Source organism: Lissotriton vulgaris, chromosome 1_1 (genome assembly GCF_964263255.1).
Source record: "Lissotriton vulgaris chromosome 1_1, aLisVul1.2, whole genome shotgun sequence".
Lineage (NCBI taxonomy): Eukaryota > Metazoa > Chordata > Amphibia > Caudata > Salamandridae > Lissotriton > Lissotriton vulgaris.
The window spans coordinates 1399397801-1399410726 of record NC_141685.1 but is presented as its reverse complement, the minus strand read 5'-3'; the positions used below and the strand labels follow the sequence as shown (position 1 = coordinate 1399410726).

The following is a 12926-nucleotide window of genomic DNA, read 5'->3' as shown; positions in this document are numbered from 1 at the left end:
GCTACCCAGATCCAATCTTTAGAAAAATCAAGATGAAACCTTATGCACACAATGCATAACAAAGTCTAAACTCAAACTACTGATATTATTGTCTTTCTTTACAATTCACCCTCCTTCACAAATGTTTACCTAACAGCCTTTGGCATCATAGCTTTTCTTATTGTAATGTTTCACCATTACTTCCTTCTTTCTCTCTCCGATTTAACAATAACGGTTATCCACCTGTCCCACTTCCTCCACCCAATTGTTGACCCTCTGACACTTCAAAAGTAATCCTATTCATGGCTGCACTCATAATTATCCTACATGCCACATGCATTTCTTTCAAATAAGGCCAGTCATTCTTGCAGACCTCAGGAATATATAAACACACAATGTAAATGTAAATCCAGTACTTGTATAGCGCATGAATCGCCCCCGAAGGGGTATCTCGGCGCTGGGAGCCATTGGGAAGATCAAGCGAGCTGTTGCCCAGAGTCGCATGGTGCTGGACAGACCTCTGTCACCGGAGCCAGGGATCGAACCGTGATCCCCAGCGTCCAGCGTCTGTCGCCCTGGACGCCGCGGCGCCGCACCTCTTCCACTCATATATGGTCCATTATTAGTGTCTCTTGTCTCATCTAGCACTTTTCAACACTTCATTTATGTGTTTGTGTGCCTTAAACAATATTTGGATATTTACTCTCCATATCGTTTCTCATAATATTATCTGAGCAAATATATCACGTTCTCTTATTTCACAAAGAATTAAATTGGAAGTCTTGAAAATATGTCACAGTCCTTTATTTCCAGGAGTATTGAAATGTATATTTTATGTATAGAGAATTGTACCAGGTGCACAGTCTCATTTTGTTTTGTTTCTTGAAAGGGAAATTATATGTTGTAGAAAAGAAGCCAATCCCCTAAAAGCCTTTTCATTTTGGTTTAGTGTACTCTCCGTTTCCACCCTCGAGAGGAAGAAATGTGCGTGAATCTGCAGGAATGGAAATCACCTACAAGTCGTTGACAAATACCCACATACTTGAAATAAGGAGCGTTTAACACTTTTTGCTGGTCAGCTTTCTGAACTTTCCTAGATAAGGGGACAACCCCTTCTCCTTCCCTAGTTTTGAGATTACCCTAAAAAAAAGTTGTGTACCTTTGATGAACTCAAGGGAGCAAAAACCATTAGGGACCCAGATCCTGGATAGCCACCCAAACACCCTTAGGGGCATATTTACAATAACTGGTACATCCCTGCAAATCAGCAGGAATGCGGCAGTTATTGTGCGCCACAGCTCCGCCATCATGGATGTGCCGCATTTACAATGCGGCGCACCATGGGGCAAAAACGGCACAGATGTGTGACGCATCTGTGCCGTAGAAGTGACGCATTGCTGGAGTTACGTCGCAAGCGCGAAGCAGCTCCAGTAATGATCAGGGGGCCCTATCTAGTTAATGCTGCGTCAATCCTTACGCCTGCTTCAGGCATGCACAGGGTTTTGACGCCCATTAAGAAAATGGGGTAACCCATAAGGTATGGACCTGGGCATTTAACGGTATCGAAACAACAGTGGTCCTAGACCTATTAATTATACAGGTTGACTTAAATCAATAATTTCAACAATTTTTGGTAGAGCAACCACAGTCCATCTGCTCTATCGTACTGGAAAAAACTTTTTGTACCACACAAAAAACCTAAACCACCAACAAGAGATTACTTTTGATTTATTAACTCATTCATCATATTTCCAAATATTTTTTGAGTTTTTCAGTTCATATTATACACAGTTACTTAATTTCAAAAAATTGATAAAAACATAGAGGTTGCCCGAGAAAAAGGTTAGTGCGAAAGAAGTGCTCAGAAGTGTGAACGCAAGTGAACGGAAAAGAAAACAAAATTAGAGAGTGTAGAAACAACTATTCACATTATTTACAAAACAATAACAAACTTTCTGCTCAGTCATATTTGAACCCTGGCCAACTGGTTTGAAGTTTCTTTGGAGGATTTTTCAATTAGACGTATGTCTGAAAATTATTTGGCACTATATACAATTCTTAAGTTGGTCCAAGGGTAATGAGGGGTAATGTCGACGTTTCGACTCGTCTTATGCCCAACCGGTGATTTGAACCTTGGGATTGCGAGTCTTCATCAGGACTGGAGAATGTACGTGGGCAACCAAGGGATAATAATAACCCCTTCAATAGGATGAAAAACAAGGGACGTGGTCCTGAATTCCAACTTTCCTATCAATACTTCTTATGTGGATTCCATTGTTACCACATCTCGATGAGGTTTCCAAGTATCATACAGGCACCATGGTAAAAATTACCTTAGAAAATTGGGTGATTCGCAATTTCTAGAAAGCTCCAATCGTTAAGTCTGCGAGGCTTAATTACACACGCATACGCCGGGACAGTAACGGCGTCCACGGAGCAGGCGAGGTTGACCGGCTGCAATCACAGGCAGACAGAATCTCGAACCGAGGAATAGGCACGCCTATGAGCTGATAAGCTACCTGACTTAACGATTGGAGCTTTCTAGAAATTGCGAATCACCCAATTTTCTAAGGTAATTTTTACCATGGTGCCTGTATGATACTTGGAAACCTCATCGAGATGTGGTAACAATGGAATCCACATAATAAGAAGTATTGATAGGAAAGTTGGAATTCAGGACCACGTCCCTTGTTTTTCATCCTATTGAAGGGGTTATTATTATCCCTTGGTTGCCCACGTACATTCTCCAGTCCTGATGAAGACTCGCAATCCCAAGGTTCAAATCACCGGTTGGGCATAAGACGAGTCGAAACGTCGACATTACCCCTCATTACCCTTGGACCAACTTAAGAATTGTATATAGTGCCAAATAATTTTCAGACATACGTCTAATTGAAAAATCCTCCAAAGAAACTTCAAACCAGTTGGCCAGGGTTCAAATATGACTGAGCAGAAAGTTTGTTATTGTTTTGTAAATAATGTGAATAGTTGTTTCTACACTCTCTAATTTTGTTTTCTTTTCCGTTCACTTGCGTTCACACTTCTGAGCACTTCTTTCGCACTAACCTTTTTCTCGGGCAACCTCTATGTTTTTATCAATTTTTTGAAATTAAGTAACTGTGTATAATATGAACTGAAAAACTCAAAAAATATTTGGAAATATGATGAATGAGTTAATAAATCAAAAGTAATCTCTTGTTGGTGGTTTAGGTTTTTTGTGTGGTACAAAAAGTTTTTTCCAGTACGATAGAGCAGATGGACTGTGGTTGCTCTACCAAAAATGGTTGAAATTATTGATTTAAGTCAACCTGTATAATTAATAGGTCTAGGACCACTGTTGTTTCGATACAGGGTTTTGACGCAGCATGGGCCTAAAAGTGACTGAGTGAAATCTTGTAGATTTCACTCAGCCACTTTTAGGAGGCGTTCCTGAGCTGGAAGGCCCCCCCTGCACAGGAACGCCTACATGTGGCGCAGGACTTTACAACGTGACGCATCTCCCAGATGCGTCACGTTGTAAGTACCCCCGCACCATGGAGCAGGATTTGCGCCGCCGCTACGTCACAAAAGTGTCGCAACGGCGGCGTGAATGAGGCGCAAGGGGCTTGTAAATCTGCCCCTAAGTGTGCAAAGCGCTTTAGTGTGAAAAGCTCCTGTCGCGCTATAAATAAACATATTATGGAAATCAAAAACTTGAACATTAAATATGTCCGTACAGTATTTGAAAAGAAATGCCATGCTTTTTTTTGCTGTCGTAAGAAGTGTTGTGTACTAAATGCAGTGTGGACTCTAAATGTAGCATAAAACTGATATCTCTGCAGTAGTCATCTACTGGACATTCTCTGGGCAGTTAGATTTTCTGGGCTCAATTGGAACCACAGAGCCACAAGCAAAAGGATTTTTCCCAGTTTATGATTCCATATAAGCTCCAAACAAAGGGAGATGGGCATCATAGCCTCCCTTCCTCTCGAAGACCCAGGGCCCAATAAACCGTACCACAGCTCTAAGGAATAGGGAAGGATAGGGTGAGGTCCACCTGAGCCTCGCCCAGTGCCAAAAAAAAACCTTTATAGCTCTCCATTAGAGCCAACATGAATGAGGCACCCAATAATTGGAAGAAAGGAGCAGCCTTCCTATCTGTAGGGGCGCCATAGCCTAATGGAAGTGTATAATGGCTATTTTGGCAGAAGAGCATCACATAAGAGGAACTTATAGCAAAATTCAACCTACTGAAGGAGGATCTAAACAGTGACAGTAATTCACTGGAAGCAGGCAAATTAAACTGTCCCTTCAAAGGTGGCATTGTTTCCCCTCGTTTTTTCCTAACATAAGCCATGGGATAAGATAGCGCTACAGATAAAGACGCACACATAAAAACAGACAAGGTAAGAGCCCCAAGTAATCTAGCACTATCATAGTGGCCATCTTGGTACAGATAGCAAATAAACTGGCAAAAGCAACTTGAAAGAAAGAAGACAGGTAAATTAAACTAAGGAAAGAGCGAAAGTTAATAACACAACATATTACCACATCAAGATAGTAGCACCTCTTGGTTTAAAAAGCAACAATCTTCATCTCAATTTATCTTGAGATGTGCTCCAGGAGTCTGGAACTCTGCTCAGTGGCAGCTGGTGACATTTGAAAGTGGCTAGGCATAAAAGTTGGGTATGACTTTTATGTAATGAGCAACGTGAGCAAGCGTAATGGAACAAACGTGGGGTCTGAGGTGGGCCCTTCTCCCAAAACTACATTTTAAACAAAATTGGCAAATGGTACATTTTCAAGCAAATACATTTAGTGATAAAGTAAAGGCTTGTAAAGCAGTGGGAACCTAGCCTTGAAATATTAAACACATTAAAAACTACCCCATATCTTACTGCATTAATATGTTCAACAGGTACTGTAATGTGCAAATTGTACAGCGCAACAACTTCAGCCCTTTAAAAAGTGTGCTTGCACAGTGTCTTACGCTGCATGCAGCATCAACTTTGGAAAAAATGTCCTAACCAGGCTTTGTACATCAACAGTAGTACACTCCATTTCTGACTCATTTTGCTGATATACTGCACACAGTGATACCTCAAGCACCACTGGCATTCTACATGTTTTTAAAAATATTGCTTCTGGCTTGTTAACTGGCTTCAACCAAAAACTTCAGAGGAGGTGTTTAGGGTATTATAACCCTCTAAATGTATTTTCAGACAAATAGTAGGGTACAGGTGCTTTCAGTCGGGTATGGTGAGGTGTTTTTTGGATTTCACAAGGATTTTTTATATTAAAGCAGACCAAACACACACACACCTCACTGCTGTGAAAGTCTTAAAAATTTTGTTTATTTGGGTAAATATTGTGTTTTCTCTCATTTACTACCCATACCAATCCGCATTTGTTTCCCTTTCCACTTCCCCATTTATCATCTCTCATGAGCCCTGTTTCTTCTATAATGTATTTTGACATTATAAGCCAGCGTGATTGTTAGAAAATCTGAAGCACACACGCCCCTGGCTTTAACACTGTTTTAGGGGCTATTCCTGCCTTTTTTCAGTGCTTTATTATTAAGCTTGTTCAGTGGTATATCAAAAACTCTTAATTGTAGGTTTTGTCATTGTTGCAAAGTCATCCTGTGCCCTGGGCACCCCCAACTTTTTGCAGACTGGAACTGGTGGTAACTGACTCTGACTGATCCTGGGCTCTGTTTAAACAGGCCCAGGGCCAAGCTAAAAGGAACATATTTAGAATGCAGTTAAGACACCCAAAATACACTAGGGTACACTATGGTATGGTGGGGTACCCCTGTAATTGGCATGACCTACCCCATAAGCCCCTAGTACGTAATAGGGCAGATGATTGAAACTACCTAGAAGTCTCCAGTATCCTGGGGTATGGCAGTATAGAGGCCAGCAGATTTTCTGCACTAGCATGTGTGCAGTGCTGAAGCGTGAGGTCAGTTTAAAAGCAGCACTGGTGGCCAGGACAGCTTTTTAAACCTTAAATTGTGCCCAAAATCGACTTTGTTGGTAGGGGACCTTAAAAATGAAAAACCTACCATATTTTAGCATATTAGGGACCCATAGGTATCTCAGGGGTGGGGAGGTCCGTTATCTATAAGGAGTGCCCTTATAAAATTTGTTTTTATATGCCTGGGTAAAGTGAAATTTTACATTTCACTCCCCACATTGTATTAAAAAGCTGCTCAAATTCGACTTTGATTCTAGAAGAATTGGGTAAGGATGATCTGCAATATTTCTGCAGATTCAGAACCCCTGAAGTCTCCCCTAGTTGCACAGGGGGTGGGAGTCCTGTAGAAATTAGGGAAATACTTATAAAATATGGTTTTATAAGCCCTGGTGCTGGAAAAGTGGCCCAAGTCATTTTCCCCATTGCAAACCCCAATGCCCTTAGGTTAACATGGTAGGAAGTTATTGATTAATAAATATTGATAGGAGAGGACTAGCCGGACCATTCAAAGACTTCCCAGAATGGTAGTAGTAAATCCAACAATATTATATTGTTGAATTTCTCCTAAAGTGTACATACACGAATTTATGAGACTTTCTTGTTTGCAAGTCCAAATCCAGCCTTTTAGTGGTCTGCCCTGATTGGTCAGAGTTAAGTGGATTAGCCAGGCTGCTGGGAGGGCAGTGTGCTGGTCTATAGGAATGCCAGGCCAGGAGGTGGCGTTGTAAACTATGCTCTTCAAAGGCAGCGGGGAGGCCTGGGTTTCAGGTTCACTCTGACAGTCTTGACCCAGAGTTAGGGCTAGGCTTAAGGAAGGTATGTGCAGATGGTAGGGGGAGAGTACATTGAAATAAGCCATCCCAGGGGGTGTGTTTAGCCAGCTCTTACCTCCGTGCTGGAAAATCCGCCATTATGGATTTGGAAGAATGATGCACTCTGGGACAAACTAATGCCACACTTTACAGGATGTGGTCATAACTATGAGGAGTTGCCCTGCTCTCATTGGTCAGCAGTGACCTGGTGCTTGACCCAGAGAATTTTGAATAAGTATCTGAGATAATTTTTTTGCTGTGCAAGGAACTCTAAGGCCTGACCTCTGAAGACTGAACCAAGTGAAACTGCAGCCCTGTGGATTACCTTGATGCCAAAGTGCTCAAGAGTTGAACTCCCTGCAAGCTGCAGGTTAACAGAGCTCACCTGGACAGCCCCACAAAGAATTCAAAGCCTGGAGTACCAGTGGATTTGTGAGTGTTTTGTTCAAGTGGATTGCGGAATTGAAGTTTCACACTTTCAAGGACCCTCTTGGAGATTCCAGAACTTTGGATTGTGTGTTGGATACTTTGGGACCCGCAAGCATAACTCCAGGAAGGTGTTCTAACTGGACCCCGCTTGCTGAAGAAGGCGGCTCACCACAGTGGTGAGAAAATTCTTCAGAACAATTTATAAAGCTGTATCCTTGACAGAGAAAACAAAATGACTAAAAGGGGCACTGTTGGTTTCTAAGCACTAGAAAGTGACTAATCTCTAAAAATTCATATCTCCGTTAACCTACAGTGGATTTTTTTCGTTTTGGTGTCATTTAAAAGATAAAGATATAACATATTTTTATAAATTGGTGTGGGATTTTTATTTTGTGTTGTGTCTTAATTATTTACTGAAATGGTGTTTTTAAATGCTTTACATACCTGTCTTTGAAGTTAAGCCTGTCTGCTCGCAGCCAAGTTACCAAGGGTTGAGCATAGGAATAATTTTCTAAGACCTATGCTGAGTCCTATTATGTGTTAGTGGCCTTATTGCCAGTGGCAGACCGACATTTGCCCCTACCAATAACCCACTTAACAACAGTCATTGTAACCATTATCCTTCAAAGGCAATGAACATGAATAACAGGACATATCCAACTGAGCAGCACTGTCGACAAGCTATCACTTCTATGTGTGAGTAGCCCTGTTTTCCAACTTTCTTAAACTACAACCTCTTTAAGTGAGGAATGCGTTTCAATGCTTGAACTGTTTTCAAACTGCGATCTTGTACATTTCCATCGGAACATCAATCTTTACTCACTGTAGCTAGTTGAAACTTTATTCAGACAGTCAGGCATCAGGGTTTCTGCAATGCAATGGAATTGCCCATCATCTAAGGTGACTCTTTTGAGTCACCAGTGGTACTGACACGTGGCACAACCTACGGTTTAGGCATCAGTACTCACCAATCTTGTGCTGAGTGTCACTTCACATCTTGACATTGTAGCCAAATCTTTACCTCCACCTTTGAATCCTATCTTGATGCCTTACTAACGTGAGGACATTTCACCTTTACATATTGTTTTATCTTACCTTTACATTGGCTAAACATGCCCGTTTCAAAGTGAAATTAACTTAATAAACATTGAGCAGGTAGATCAGTGGCTGGTTCTTGTGCAGTTATCTGATTCCAGGTTGGTCACTTTATAATCCCTTTTGGATTTTTATTTAAAAAAATTACTATGCTGCATGGTAGAATTTGGCTAAGGGTTTTGCTTAGACTTGCCCATTATCAATGCACATAGATGTATGTATATATATATTCACTAGGAACTGTTGCCCATCAATCAGGGGGTGCACTGTGTTTCTTCCTATGTGCCCCTCAAAGCATTCATGTATTAGTTCATTTGTGTGTACATTCTTGCGAGTTATATTCAGTAACAAATGCAATGAAAGATTCCACACTATATCCACTACCAACCCAACACAGCTACAATATTTTAGCTGGAAATTGTCCTGGTGATGGACAGAGGGATATGACAGAAAAAACAGTGACAAAAAGATTGCTTTTCTGACTTGTCAGTTTTGATGGGCATGGACTTCAACTGGTCATATTGGTTATCTAAAATAGATAAGACTACTATTGCCCTGGTGGCTGTAGTGCTAGAGGCACACCTATGTATTGATACTACGTGATGAGCTTCGACTACCATTGTTTCAATTGACTTTTGGTGTTTTATTTTATCCTAGCTTTAATGACCTGCATGTGCCTTCTTTTCTTGAAGATTTTTTTCATGTCTCTTTGTAGTTTTAAAGTGGGAGAGCTTTCACATAGTAGAACAGCCTTGACTGGAACTGAATGTGTGGGATGTGCATTTGAAAGCATGAGAGAGAGGGTTGAAATGTGGAATGTACTTCTAGGTCTCGAAGTGCAGTGTTATAAGCAGTGGTGCTCAAATGTGCATTATGTTGTACACTGGGAGATGAAGTGTGTGATGCTATAGGCAGTAGTGCACAAATGTGCATTGTGTTGTACATTGGGAAGTATTATGAAGTTCTTACTATTGGCTTTGACATGCCCTCATGTCATCTTGAATTCTGTCAGCTAGCTTGAGCTTTTGCGCACACAAGCAGGTCCCCAGATTACTCAAGTTGTTTAGGCTATTCTCTTTCAAGGTTGTTTTAGGCTTTTGTAAGCTTCACTGGGATAATGTGTGGGAAATGTGCTTGGTACATTTCAGAGCAGAGATTGTTGTTGCTGGATAAATGTGTGAAATGTACAGCTCTGTCTTGGAGTCAAAATACAGGGGCCTAGCCAGCTTCAGTCCTGACCTTGACACAGACAAGTACGGTCAGTTCTGTTTTTCATAACAGAAGAAAAGGGGTGAGGTTTCTAGAACCTTCTCCTTAGGTTGAGTAAAAGGGATTAAAGGCAGGATATCTAGTCGCCCAGACGGGAGCTCGCTTGTGGGGCAGACGTGTTGTCACAAAGGAATTTGGTTCCGGATCCAGAATCCATCCTGGGCTGTCGAAGGGCTCCTCCAGTTTGAGTTGGCAAGGATGTTGAGTGAACAATCGCGAGGTGTTTTATGTTTGAGAACTGACTTTGTGAGGTGTGAGAGAATCTGTGTGCACAGCCAAGTCTTCAGTGCTTGTAATCATCTGTTGTATTTAGTGTATATATCCTTCTGATTTCTTGCAGGACGTCCGGTATTACCTCCTTGCATTTCATTTCATAATCTTATCCACGCATTTAACAGTTGCATTTGCCTACTTACTGTGTTATTATTGCTTGTACACAAACGTGTGTACACACACACACACACACACACACACACACACACACAAACACACACACACACACGCACACCAGCAGAAAGAATACCCCACAAAAGACTCCATACAGGTTTAGAAGCACTAACACTATTATAAACAAAACAAGACCAAAATGACAAAAATCCAATGTATAGAAGATGAGATATTGAATTTTAAAGGAATAAATGCAGTGAAGCACTTAAAAGCAAGTAGCATTAAAAAGTTACTTTACATCGTGCTGGCCCGGGTCAAAGTCAATGTTCAGGCTGACTGCGTGGAAGGGCAGGCCATCTACAGGACCAAGTGATCAAAGTACCTTTCCTGGTCACAAACAGTGAGTTGCGTCCATCTGTTCCACGTAGTGATGGCGATGCGTCAGTTCCGAAGATGGGTGCAACCCCAAACAACCCTCTAATCAACACTTCTAAAGAGGAAGCATCGGTTGACCCAAAAACAAGCAACCCCAATAGAAACAACTTACAATACAACGTAGTACTCTATCAAAATAAAGTAATCCCCATAGTCTTGTGTAGCAGGGAGTGATTTGCCCCCAACAGCCCCTCTTTACAGATGCAATGTGTCTCTTCTGTGTCAGCTAATGAGAATAAACTTGCAGCTTTACATGGAAGAAAGGAAGGAAAGGGACCAAACTTCTCCTCTATACCCCTGAATAACATCTCATCATCCACTGGTACGGTCCCCTCCCCCATTAGCAGCAGAGCTCTCTGAGGAGGATGCCCGATGTCTGTCCTCCGGTTGTGACCACAGTTGGCCTCCTATCAGTCTGCTGTGTTTCCTCTTAGAGTGGGATGGTTGACACCCTTCGGTCTCCCAAATTGTCATTGGCTCCTTTGTTGATATGGGCAGTTATTTCCTCTCCGCCGCTCAGTCCCAGACCTCTTCCGGGCTCTTAAACAAAATGGTTCTCCACTGATACATTACTTTCAGTTTGGTAGGGAACATTAGCATATATTGAATTTCCTTAGCCCTGACTTTCCACTTAACCTCTAAGAAAGATTTACGAAGGGGCTGCACTTTACCTGCGTAATCGGTGAAGAGCGTAACCATGGAGTTGGTGCAATGGACGTCTGGATGTTGTTGTGCTTGCCGCAGGATAAACCCTGTCCATAAGGTACCGTATACTGATGGTAATGTCTCTAGGCGGTCTCCCTGGCTGTGTCCTTAGGGCCAGTGCCCTGTGTGCCCTTTCCAGAATGAAGTAGGAGGATAGTTCACAATCCATGATGCAGGTTCTGAAGTATTCTGTGGGGAATTTCTCTTATGTTGCCCACCCCATCTCCAACTCAGGAACAAGAAATCAGGTGAGCTGTCACAAGCCCATGGGGCTGCTTAAAATGAAAGGTGGCCCCTGTCACTCCCCTCCCATGTGGCTGTATCCTCTCCCTTGCTGTCCCCTAAGTGTCAATGCGGAGGTAAAGGTAAGTCGCTGCAGTGGGATTGCAGCTCCAGTTTGTGTCTGTTGGCGGCAGGTCCTTCTCCCCGCAGGTCGTTGTTTGCCTAATAAGTTCCTCTCAGCCAGACTCCCTGCATGGGCTTAGGTTGGCCAAGTGTAGCAGGCACCACATGGATGTTTGCATCCAAGAACAGGTTGCCCCATAGTCGGCTCACCCAGGCTGCAGTTTCAGTCCTAGCCGCGTAAGGTGCCCAGTACATCTCCTCCACTCTAAGGTGCCCTTTACTCTGTTACGGGCCACTACCTGTAAGTGAAAGCAGAAATGTGCCACACCCCAGCCACTCGCCTGTCTTCTCTCCCTTGCACGCTCCAGGAGTCGATGCAGAGAGGGGTTTGCCAAGGTGGGTTCACAGCTCCAGGTGGTGTTTGCCTCTGTCAGGCCCATCTACAGGTAGGTTGTATACACACCCTGGCCGTCGATTGTAGAAATTGGCTCTCTCATCCAGAGCGTCCTGGATGGGCTCGGGTGGGCCAAAGGGGGTGATTACAGGGCCACTGCACGGGTGCCTACAACTGAAAATAGGTCACCCAAGGCTCGGATTCAGCAGGATTCTAGAAGCTGGCATGTAGCTTGCTTAAAATGCAGCTACCATCTTGGGCTGCTTAGCCACGCCCCCAGTAATTTCTTTCTTGATCTCTTTACAATGTATTTATTTATTTATTTTTTACATTTGTAGAGCGCTCTGTTACCCGGAGGTGTCCTGGCGCTAGCATAATTGAACCAGTGTAAGTGGGTAGCTAAGGGATTAATGAGTAAAGAGCCAGGTCTTGAGCTCTTTCCTAAAGGCCATCAGGTCCGAGGATTGTCTACGGTAGAGTGGCAGTTTGTTCGAAGCCTCTGCCGCCCCGAGGGAGAAGCTCCTGCCTCCCCAGCGTGGTCTTTTAACTCTGGGGACCGTAACCAGTGCCAGTTCCCCAGATCTCAGGGTTCTTGCTGGTTTATGCCAACGGAAGAGCAGTTTCATGTATCTAGGACCCATGTCATGTAGGGCCTTGAAGACCATGCATAGTGCTTTAAAAGCAATTCTCTTGCGAATTGGCAACCAATGAAGGTTCACCAAGTCCTGAGCTACCGATGCAAATTTGGGAGTGTCGGTGATCAGGCGGGCAGCTGCATTTTGAGGTAACTGGAGTTTATTAAGAACGCTCTGCTGGGCGTTTAACATCAGGCTGTTACAATAGTCCAAGCGTGAAAGGACTAGACCAGTAACAACAGTTTTCCTGTGCTCTTTCTCTAAATACGGAATAACTTTCCTGATAGTTTTGAGGGTGTAGTGCATGGAGGAGGATAGTGCATTAATCTGGGGTTTGAAGGACAGAGAGTCGTCCACCAGTATGCCCAGATTTTTTACTTTTTCCACCGGGGAGGGGAGAGGTCCCATTTCATCTGGCCGCCATCTCGGGGACCAGAAGTTGTCCCTGGCACCAAAGAGCAGCACTTCTGTCTTAGTGGAATT

The 12926-nt window shown here is 43.0% G+C and overlaps 1 protein-coding gene across 3 annotated transcripts in view; it reads right to left on the bottom strand.

Annotated features, from left to right (window-relative positions):
* TSPAN12 (tetraspanin 12) overlaps positions 1 to 12926 on the bottom strand; it is a 273464-nt gene that overhangs the window by 178981 nt on the left and 81557 nt on the right. The gene's annotated exons all lie outside the window — the stretch shown is intronic.